Raw genomic sequence first — 11,939 nt, forward strand, 5'->3', positions numbered from 1 at the left:
TTACCTTGGGATGTATTCTTTGTGAACTCGACTTGTGTGAACTCTGCTGCCCTTGGGGGAGGTCCCTACAGGTACCTACTTTACCACTGACTGGTGGTTTTAAGATCAACTATGTGATACACGATTGAACGCTTGCTGGATTTTTGTTTTTGAGAAATAGGCATTAAAGTCTAAAGCAGGAGGCATCATTAATAGCATAATTATTTTTCTCCTCGATTACTTTATCTCCTCAATTTTCTTTCTCAATCCTGCAACTTCTATCAAATCTATAAGCAGCTACCAAATGGATACAGTACTTTATAAATTATATTAACCCTGCATTTTACCCATTTAATGTAATAATTATGGTAAGTAAAGACACTACTCTCTAAAGTTAGAGACGCCCCATTCCAAATGAAGCACATCAGACTTGACATGCATGAAATTATCAATATTCCTGTGACAGAAAACCTACTACAAGGAATGATGGTAGCTCCTGGCTTAAATCCATGAGGAACTGTAAAGAGTTACCGAAATGGGTCTGAAATATTTTATATGGGTCACAGTTCTCATCGCAGGAAAGGTGCTATGTTAATGTTAGCTATGACTTTGTGGTTTCCAGTTGGTTTAAAAAGTGAAATTTCACTGCAATTATTTACACACAATATGAAGAAAAGACTGATCATCCTTTTACATAAAGTTATATATCAGTTATAAAAGCCTAAGCCTTAAAATACAAATGAACCCACTTGAAATCATATCATTTAAAAATATATGTTATTAAAGTCAATGTCTAGTTGATAACCTTTTACTATGTAATTTTGTAGGTGTTTTAGTTGTATTTCCTTTAAGAATTTAAAGGCTGGATTGAAATGATGTGTTTACATACATGTGCACAGTCATACATAATCTGACACATATTACAAAGGAAAATTTCCAAGTTAAATCTATGTGGCAAAAAAAGAGTTGACCCATTCTATATTTTAACAAAACTCTTAACTTCTAATTTCATTCATAAAACAGACAGTAGAGTTTATGTCCACTTTTATGACAGTATTCCCATGAGTTCTTATTAATAGTATCTATGTCTTCATTTACTAACATCTAATATATACTGAGTCAGAGTAGATCCTCTACAAATAAATCTTCAGACCAACTAGATAGATAGATAGATAGATAGATAGATAGATAGATAGATAGAAGGATAGATAGATAGATAGATGGATGGATAGATAGAAGGGTAGATAGATAGAAGGATAGATAGATAGATAATAGATAGATAGATAGATAGATAGATAGATAGATAGATAGATAGATAGATATCTCCACCTTCTAATAACAGTGAAATGCCTGGCAAACCAACTCCATTGAGATCAGTGATAGACTCTGTTGTGGGGAGAATCAAAAGTGCCAGAGCAGCAGCAACTGGGGGTGGGGTGGGGATAAAAGACGGAAGAAATCAGACACTTAAGGGAGGAGGGCCATGCGGGGTAACACGGGGTAACACCTGTCATTAAGCAATTTCCCAAGTTTCCTAGTAAGACACTTTCAGTCTCGGCTGTGTATGATGGCTAGACCACACAAAACAAAACAAAGCAAAACAAAACATCAGAACATATGTGATATTTTGGGATAATCGTTTGTGCACTGTGCAAGATTGGAACCGTCTGTGAGGCTAGACCAATTCAGGCTGGTGGGACATGGAGTGAACACCTATAATCCCAGGACTCAGGAGGCTGAGACAGGAGGATCATGAGTTCAAAGGCAGTCCAGGCTAAACAGTGAGACCCTGTCTCAGAACAAAGCAAATAAAAATAGCAAAGGAGACATTCTTACTGGCTGATAAGCCAGTGAGTCTGACAGGAGTTTCTAGCACATTTGGAAAATGGAGGGATGAGACCCATCCTGTCTGTGTACCACCACATCTAACAATCCATAAGACCCATGTCCCCAGGTGAATGAGCAGGCGGGTCAATGTAACATAGATGGATAGGTATAAGCGTCAGAGTCTTTAAGATGTATTTTCATTTGAAGGCTTATTTAATTGTATTCTTGCAAAAAGAAAAAGACTAGATTCATGTCTAGATTCAAATACCTATCGTCAGAACGTCACATATGCTGTCCATATATATATGTATTTTATATATACATATATATACACACACACACACACACACATATATATATGTGTTCAAAGGCAGTCCAGGCTAAACAGTGAGACCTGTCAGAACAAAACAAATAAAAATAGAGAGACAAAGGAAATGGAGGGATGGGACCCATCCTGAATATATATTCAAGCAGACCCTTTTCACTCAACCACACTGGTATGATGCCAGCCCTCCTCATTACAATCATCTGGGTTTGTGCATTTATGCAGTTTTCTCATGTTGCAGCCTCGTAGAATTTTTCCATCTGGATGACTAATGCAGAGGGATTTTCCCCCTGTGTTGCTATCATTCCTGATGTGAATTATTAATATATGTTTTTATTTATAATCCATTACCTTTAAAAAACCGTCACGGATGAGCAAGATGCAGCTGCACTCTGGCTCATCAAATAATGTCTCTCTCCAACTATTTTTTAAAGTTCTAGAATATTCCCCAACATGTTTCCATGAGTGTGTTTTCTCTATTTGCAATCCCTTGTGTATTTAAGGGAAATGTAAGCCTTATGTTTCTTTCTCATTTATACTTTACTCATCAAAATGTTTTGTAAAGCAATTTCAATGTCCATGGAGATTTTTATTACTGATTTTCTAAGAAACACAGAGTTCTGCTTTGCCAATCACAGAGGGAGAGAATAACAAACAAGATCAAAGACGGAATTTTGGGTCAGAACATGAAACCAATAATGCTTGAGCCCATTCTAAACTTGACAGACCTACACTGAATCCCTAAGAGACCATCTCCTTTCGCTAAGTTCAATCAGAACTTAAAAGTCATTTGTGAACTGTTTTTAACAAGCTTATTGCCAAGTTTTAACTTCCTTTTATCTACCTATGAACTGTGATATACATATATATATGTGTGTGTATGTGTGTGTGTGTGTATATGTATGTATATATATATATATATATATATATACAGATTTTTCACAAAATACAAAATACAAGATGTGGTGATTTGAATAAGAATGGCTTCCATAGATCCCCATGTTTGAATACTTGGTCCCTAGTTCATGGAATTATTTGGGAAGGACTAGAAGGTGTGTCCTTGTTGGAGGAGTGGAGGAGATGTGTCATTAGAAGTGGGCTTTGAGGTTTCAAAAGTCCATGCCCCTCCTGGCTAGCTCTCTGCCCTGTGCTTATGAATCGTGTGTTCATTCTCAGCCACTGCTCCAGTGCCATGTCTGCCTGCATGCTGCCATGCTCACCAACATCATGGTCATGGGCTCTAACTCTCTGGATCCGTAAGCCCCGAATAACCCCTTTCTCCTGTCAATGTCTTTGGTTATGGGTCCTCATCCCAGCAGTAGAACTGTTACTAAGGCTCAGGTGAGTGGAAATGGCTCAGTTGGTTAAGCACTTCTTTTCCAAGTTTTGAAAACTGAGGTTCAGGTCTATACACCCATATAAATCCTCTGCAACCTGGTGGCCTCTCATCTGTGTGCTCGGGGGATCCTGGAGCAATCAGTTTAGCCAGACTAGCCCAACCGCTGAGCTAAGGATTCAACATCTAAGGCTAATGTGATCCAAGAAGCACTTTGAGGGCCAGTGGTGTTCAGCCTGGGTGAGTCGCTCTCCTAGTTGTAGTACAAACTGAGTACCAGTGATGAGGACTGTGAGGCCCCCTCTCTTCGTTAAGTTATTCCTTGCCGACATTTTTCTTCAAGGTGTTTCTTCGCTCTCTTTTCAGCATTAACTGTAGAAGAGAACAAGGTTCTGTTATGACATTTCCGTGCGTGTATGTTTTGATAACATTCAAATTCCCTGTAACAGGTTTTGTGGCTAAGTAAATGTGGCCAGGACACCTGAACATCATTTTTGCCACGTGATCCACATTCTAACCACCTTCCAAACATCCACTAAAGCCGTTCAGGAAATCTTGTTTTGCCCATTTGGCAATGGCCAAAACTCCAAGAAGACACCCATCCCTTTGAGACTGAGATTTAAATCCAGAGGCAGGGTATACGGTTGGATAGACGCACAGCCCACAGGGATCTTTGCGTTTGAGAAATAATTTTTAAACCATAAGTCTATTATGAAGGTGGGGGAATGAAGTGAAGGAGAAATGGAAGAGGAAAAAAGCAAAGGAAGAAAGTTTTTATTTTCTATCAAGAATGTCTGAAACGTTGCAACTTATTATTCTCTAGTAAAAGCTACATTTTAAAATGTTAATGCTTTGAGACAGGGTTTCCTGTTTCACCGGCTAGAATTTAATTTGCTAAGTAGCCAAGGATGACCACGTGCCCCCTGATCCTCGTGCCTCAATATCCCAAATGCTGGGGTTGTAGCCATGGTCCACCACATCTCACGTGATTTGGAGCAATTTTAATCATCACTTTCACTGGCGAGGAAACTGAGGCTCAGAGAGGTTGAACAACTGGCTGAAAGGCAGGCACGGAAGGGGAAACAGTGTAGAGTCCGACTGCAAAGCTTCCATTGAGCAACTCAGAGGCCCCTTTCAATTTTCTGAAGGTCCACAAACTATATATCAAGTGCTCAATATTAAATTCTGTGCATACAGAAAAAAAGAATAAAATTCATCAATGGACCATACAGCTCTGTAGCAAGATTTTTTTCAAACATTATTTCCTGCTTCCTTCATATATTTTAAAATTCTGAGACAAATATGTACTAATTTTTAAAAAGGAGAAAGGCATCTTCTCAGGTCAGGTCCTTGTCTAACTCCTACCTCTATCTGCTCGGGCCTACATTTCAAAGTGGGGGAGGAGATCTTCCATTGCCCTGGCTAGAACCTAGTGAAGCTGCCCCTAGATTACAGGGTTGGGGACAGAAGGAGAAGGCAGATTTCTGAGCGAGCATAGCTGTTTTGCTATTTGGATTCATTTCTCTTTCCCCACGAGACCAGGTGTCTTTCTGATAGGCTGGCTGACTCTAATTGCAAAGCTGACAGATCGGTTAGATGCAGTCACTGGTACAATAATGAGGTATGATTACGATCTAAGGCATCCTTCTCTCTTGCATGAGAGATACCAATTAGTATTAATGAATCAGCTCTGGAGAGGCAAACAGGTTTCCCGCTTCCCCAGATACGAGAATGACTTGATTTTACCTGAGACATTTTCCCTCCTATTTTCTTTATTATTTTACTTGCCTCATCTCATAAATAAAATCTTTGAATATAATCAAAGTGCTCGGCAATACTCTATAGAATGCTGGTCAACAGTAGAATAAAAATATTGATATGATTACCAAGGTCTGGAGGTTGAAAACCTACAGCATGGCTCTGGTTGTACTTATGAAGTCAAACCTGTGTCCTTTCTATTGTGCAAGCTAAGTCACAGGTTGATTTATGTCTTAATTGAAGGGAAGAAAAAGGCAGTATTTGCCAGGACCTGTGGCAATGCCTTATCCTTGGTGTGTGATATTAATCATGCAAATGTTGGGAAGTAATTGGCATGTTGTCAAAAGGCCTGGTAAAAATAAGACCACTTCTAGAAATATATCCTAACACAGTAACAATAGACTGATAGAAATTTCAATTTCTGAGAATAAGTGAACCACAAAATAAATTTAGGGATACGTCACCAAGATAGGGACGGTCACTTCCTGTCAGATCACAGCAGCATCCTAAGAGATGAGGCCAGCAACCTGGTAGATGCTCAGTAAATAGTCATCGCATGGCTGCAGATGGTATGAGATGGTACGAGTCTGATAGACGGCATTTTCTTTGGAAATAAGTAACAGTAATTTTAAGCCAAGTGAACCAATGCAGCACCCATTCGATTATTCCCTGCACCAACTTTATTTACAATTGAACATGGTTTTAGAAGCCGCACATCTCCACATGCCAGTGAGCCTCCAGAGAGTAGTATGGAATGGATCGGTGATAGGAAATACCTCTGGGGAGCAGGGTTGGGGATGCGGAGCAGGAAAGATGAGCTTGCAGGCAAGCCATAGTCATTCTGTGTTGTTGGCACATGAGTTATACATATGCACTTCAATCTTAAGAAGATTACTAAAGAGTATGCATATTTCTCCATGTATAATATCAGCATATTCAAAACCCAATTTTCTGACAGAGTATTATTATAGTAAGAAATATACAATGTTTTAAAAGCATGTATTATGTGACAGTAGGTAATATAACATGTTTTAGACAGATAATTGAGGCAAATGGCTTTGATTACTCTCTCAAATCTCCATCCCCATATTTCTTCATGGTTCAAGGCTTGCTGCTTAAATGTATGGTGGTGCTGTGACCCAGATGTCTTATATGCTAACATGTCTGTAAGATACATTTTGAGCCAATTTTCTAACAATGAATAAGTCCTTCCCTCTTTTGTATTATTCTTTATTTTACATTTTAGTATCACACTGTAGCCAGAGTTGGTCTGTAACTCATTATGTATTCAAGGCTGCTTGCTTCCAGACTTGAAAAAAAAAATCCTCCTCCTGCCTCAGTCCAGCAACTGATGGGTGTGAACCACCACACACAGCTTCTTTATTATTCTTAACACCAGGTGCCACAGGTTTTGTTTTCGCCCTTAGATCCTTTCCCATTGCCTTCTTCTGACCTTACCTGTATATTCCATGGGATCCATGTATACCATCTGATCCTACTGGATGGTGCTACAGCCTCTAGAGCATTTTCTGGGGCTTCAAATAGGACCAACATTAAATGTGTTCTTTCTTTTACATAAAATGACAAATAATGTCTTTGTTCAACTGTTAAAAACAATCATCCTTCGGGACCTATATCATGTGCTTATGTTTTGCGAACTCCTCCTACACTGATACTTTAGGGACCACAAAATACACCTATGAAATATTACATGCATGCAAATACACATGTATGTCTTATATATGTATATCTAACACATGTGTGTTATATATTCTGTCATCATTTTCATGCCTTATCTTTCCACTGCTTCTCCTGTGATGCTCTTCTGTTTCCCATCATTGCCTGGCAACATGCATCAGTTTAGTGTCAGATGCCTTCCAAGATTATTAAAGAGATTAAGAGAGAGGGCTGTGATGGGGGAGAGCAGAGAAGGCATAGAGAGCAGAGAAGGAGCCTCTGACATTAGGATTCTGGGTTTTCCTAAACAAGAAGTTAACATAATCGAGACAGAAGAAATCGAGACATTGGACAAGTTTGAAACTAAAAAGAAAATATTTACTTATAATATTGAAAATTGTTGATAAATTCTTGGTGAAATTAATGAAAAGAATTTGCATGTTATTTTGGGTCAAAATATAAGGCAGCATGAAGAAACAGAAAAAGTCAGTCTTTTAATATAAATTATTCACAGATTTAGAGTTGGAAATTGTGTGAAGTGCACACTATCACTATAATCATTTAGACTTTTGTATGTGAGATCAGTAGAAAAATTCCAAATTTACGGAGCAGATTCATAAAATGGGTAGTTCACAAACATTTAAAAGATTTTCTGAAGATGTCGTCTGTCTCCCATATGTTGGATGACAGTGAAGGATGCAACTAGGGGAGCGGCTGGTAGATTAGCTAAGGAAAGGGTACAGTTTTCTAACACAGCTATGACAAGGATATAAGTAACTCGGCATAAGTGAATGTCTGCACAAGGATTAACATCAATAGATTTAGTTGTGTGCCTTTTAACTAAAACAAATCAATGTTTTTGTAAGTGATGGGAGAAGACATTTTTTTTGGTTAAGCATTTCTTGAGATATATAGCTGAAATAAGCATTATGAAATATCATGACTAACTGTTCACTTTTACTTACCAGATCCCTATACTCCCTGGTCACACAACTCAAGTGTGGTTTTTACGTTCCCATGATTCTAAGTCCCCATGTGACTGATTCTCACCAATAGAGTATGAGTCAAAGTGACACACAACAAGTTCAACTTTGGTCCAAATACAACATAAAACCATGTCCTGTGTACTTACTGACTGTAGAGGAACCCAGGCCGGGAGAAGAGGACAGAACTTCAGGATGCAAGAAAACCTTGTCCCCAGATGACTGCAGGATTTATAACATGACTGTTTCACATTATAATTCACTAGACATATGGGATCTAACAATGTCATCTCACCCTTCCAAATTCTAATGCCTACAAGGATAAGAGAGGATACCAGACCCTCACAATAGTCACATTTGGTTTTGAGTTTTCTTCCCCTGATTTTTTCCCCTGTGTTCCATAGTTCCTTTCATTAGTGTGAATTTAAATGCATATGTCTCATATATGGTAATGAACTACATTGCTCTTACATCATCTCCATTGCTCCATGCTTGAGCTTCTTGTCATGTTTTTCTCATTCTCCAGAGCACTTATCACAGTAATTGGCAGGTAGTAGGCGTACTGTAAACGGTGCTCATTTATCTTATAATTGTGCATATGGAAAATTTATATTTTTCTGGATCAAGGTATCAAAACAATAGATTCCAATCTTATAAAAGGTGCCAACTCCTTACTTTGAAAAGAGGAATGATTCATCTGACATATGTTAGAAAACACACCTGTGGCTTAAGAAATACAGAATGGAACAAAACAACGTTCCAACTGATAGGAAACTTACATTCAGTGAGGAGACAGAAAACAACGAATAAATGTGCGTCATTTCAGGGACCAAGAACTTCAAGAAAAAAATAAGGCATAGTTAAGCATAGGAGGGATCTGAGAGAGAGGATGAGACTATGTTAGACAGAGATGATGTCTGAGCAGACAGAACAGAAAGATGGTTTATTCCATGTCAAGAAAAGAATGTTCGGCAGAATGATCATGACCACTCTAGGCAAAGTTCTTGAGGCAAGAAGGGGCTTATGGCACTGAAGAGATTGTAGGATGGTTTCAAGCACACACCATAAAGAAAATGGAAATGGTCTAGAAAGACAAGTATGGGATAGACAGAAAGGTTTAGGCCTGATATTTAGAGTTTGGTTCTATGCCAAACTTCATTTCTCAAGAAACACAAAAATCACGAAAGATGCTAGTTAGTGGGGTTTTTGTTGTTGTTGTCATTGTTGTTGTTGTTTTGTTTTGTTTTCAGTTTTAGATGAATAGAAGGGATGATGAGAAATTAAATAACTACAAAACAGGGGCACAAATCAAGATGATATCCTAAATCTGATTGGCTGATGTAGATTTACGTTATTATGCAGGTATAGGATAGAACAAGGCCTGTCATTGGGTGAGAAGGAAGGATGGGTGGGAGAAAAGTTTTATAGAGGCTGAAGAGGCTAGAGTGAGGAGGAGTGAACTGAGAGAACATGGCGGCGGATGTTAAGATTCCTGTCTGCACATATTACAGGTTGTTATGACTGTTGTTAAGGGATGGATGTGTACAGGATTTTGTGTTGTCTAGATGGGCAAATTATATTTTATCTAGGTGGGCAGTTTATATCCTTATCAATTTGTTGTAAGTTTATTGTGTGGATGTATTGTGGATTGAGAATTTAACATGTAAATTTGATTGTTGGGTTACAGTTTGTTGAGTCCTGATTTTACCAGATGGCTGGAACTAGAGAGTTCACTGCTAGCAGAGAGCTGCCGGGAGAGATACTAATCTGAGATCAGTTAGGGAGAGTTCCAAAGGCCCGCTGGAGCCAGAACTAGAGACTGACAGGGTACACATGGGAACTGGTTCTGCTGTTTTTTTTATTTTTAGTGCAACAGGCTGAAAATTTGATTGGCCTCCAGACTGCTGTGCAACCTTTCCATGTATACAGCTATATACTATACCTCAGACATTAGGGGTGGATGGCCTGGGAGCCTATCTATCTGAAGCTTTGTCCAGTAATCTAAACTGCTTTTATCTCAAAGGGAAGTCTTGAGGTGGCCAATGACACCTGCCTGGGGACAAAGGCACCTAGCTTGCTCTGCTTCTCTTACTACAAAAGATTGGGCTTAAGTGAGTTGTAAGAGAAAAACTCTACATTTTTACATGAATTTTGGTGCCATCATAGTCATAATAGTTATACCCCGAATTACGTGATGTTCCCCCGAGAACTAAGCCCCACTATACTACAATAACATTTACATTTCAGTGGATGCATGTAAATGCAAGTACCTGAAGAATCCAGAGGTGTTAGACCTTCCTAGAGCTGGAACTCCGGCTCCAGGCAGTTATAAGCTGCCTAACTTGGGTGATGAGAATCAAACTCAGGTCCTAAGCAAGAGCAGCACTTGCTCTTAACCACTGAGCCATCTCTCTAACCCTCTGATGAACATATTCTTTAAGTGAGATTCAGATGTTTCTCAAATGTAGCACATACTGATTTAAAATTCAGATCACCAGTTATTTTTATTAGATAATTTCTCACCTCTATATTTAAACTGTCAACCTGCTGATGTCTATCAGTTGAACTTTGTAAAAATAACATATATTTGCTTTTCCATTGTATGCACAATCAAAGAAAGAGGATGTACCTTTTTCTGTTATGTGTTCAATTGTACAGAAAATGTTTGTGAACTTTTCAAAAACTGGAAACAGCTCCTGTGGATGTTTTGTGTAATTACTTGACATCTGTATTGATAGTTCAAAATCTACGTCCAAATAAAACTTCCATAATATTAGTTCTATAGAAAATGAACACATAGACCAACAGACATGTCACATATACAGGACACTTGATCAACATCAAGTCTGTAGCTCTAGCATACACCAAAGCAGATCAAGTACGATCTTGGTTTCACTGACCTCTAAGGGTGGCTTGGGCAGTGCTCCTTATGATGGAGATGATTACAAACAATTTAAGTTTTTCATTAAAATATGAATAGAATAAACAATAAGCCTATGACTAAACACACTTTATCTTCTGAAGGATATTATAGATATATTTTTATCCACATGGGGAAATGTTATTTCATGAGAAGACTACAAAAGAGAAACATATATGCATCTGACTTAATTTGTGATTAATTTGGTTAATGTTATCTGTGATGGTTAGGTTATTATCAATTTGACAGATCTAGAATCATCTGAGAGATGAGCCGTAGGCATTACTGAGGGATTATCTTGATTGAATGAATGATGGTGGGAAGACTGCCCAGTGTGCTGTTCTGTGGGTAGGATGATGGACTGGATGAGAGGGGACAGGGAACTGAATGGAAGCACAAATCTTCCTCCTCTTTCACATTATAGAAGTTATGTGCCCAGCGGCATTAAGCTCCTAGTGCCTTGACATCCCGTCACAATACCATGAGCTGTGAACCTAGAGAGCCCCTTTCTTCCATATGTCACTCTTATCAGAGTACCACACCAATGGGAAAGATGCTGAAATAAAATCCGAATTTGTATAATGTACATAGTTTGCATGTACCTGGGGGAAATATCTATACAGAGAAGTCCAGTCCAGGAAAGCACATACCAGTGAGTGAGAATAAGCCCACAGGTCTGTGGGTTTGTAAGATTCTCAGCTTCTGCTGCTGGGTTACTTGTGCCCCAGTCATATTGATCAGGACTGGCACTGCCTATTTTAAAGAACATTAAGTATAAGACTGTGGTTTTCCCAAGAATGATGCAAAATAGCTATGTTGTTTTAAAAGGAGTCATCAAGGAGATCAACCAGAAGTTGCTTATGAAGGAGCAAAGAGAGGGTGAGGCTTCTAGTGGTTTTCAGGTTTTTGATAATCCTTTGAAAAACATGACTAATACTAGAAGGGGTCCTCGGAAATGACAAGGTGGGCATTGAAACATCACAGCTGGGAATAACTTACCACAACACTGAAATATGGATGTTTTCCTACAGTTCAGAGATACAAGTCCCCTCTTTGATCTTATTAAATAGAACCAATAGGAATTAATAGAGTCAGGTTGTAATTTCCTAGTAGGAAAGTAAAGCCACTTTGGGA

This window comes from Rattus rattus, chromosome 10, assembly GCF_011064425.1.
Source record: "Rattus rattus isolate New Zealand chromosome 10, Rrattus_CSIRO_v1, whole genome shotgun sequence".
Classification (NCBI taxonomy): Eukaryota; Metazoa; Chordata; class Mammalia; order Rodentia; family Muridae; genus Rattus; species Rattus rattus.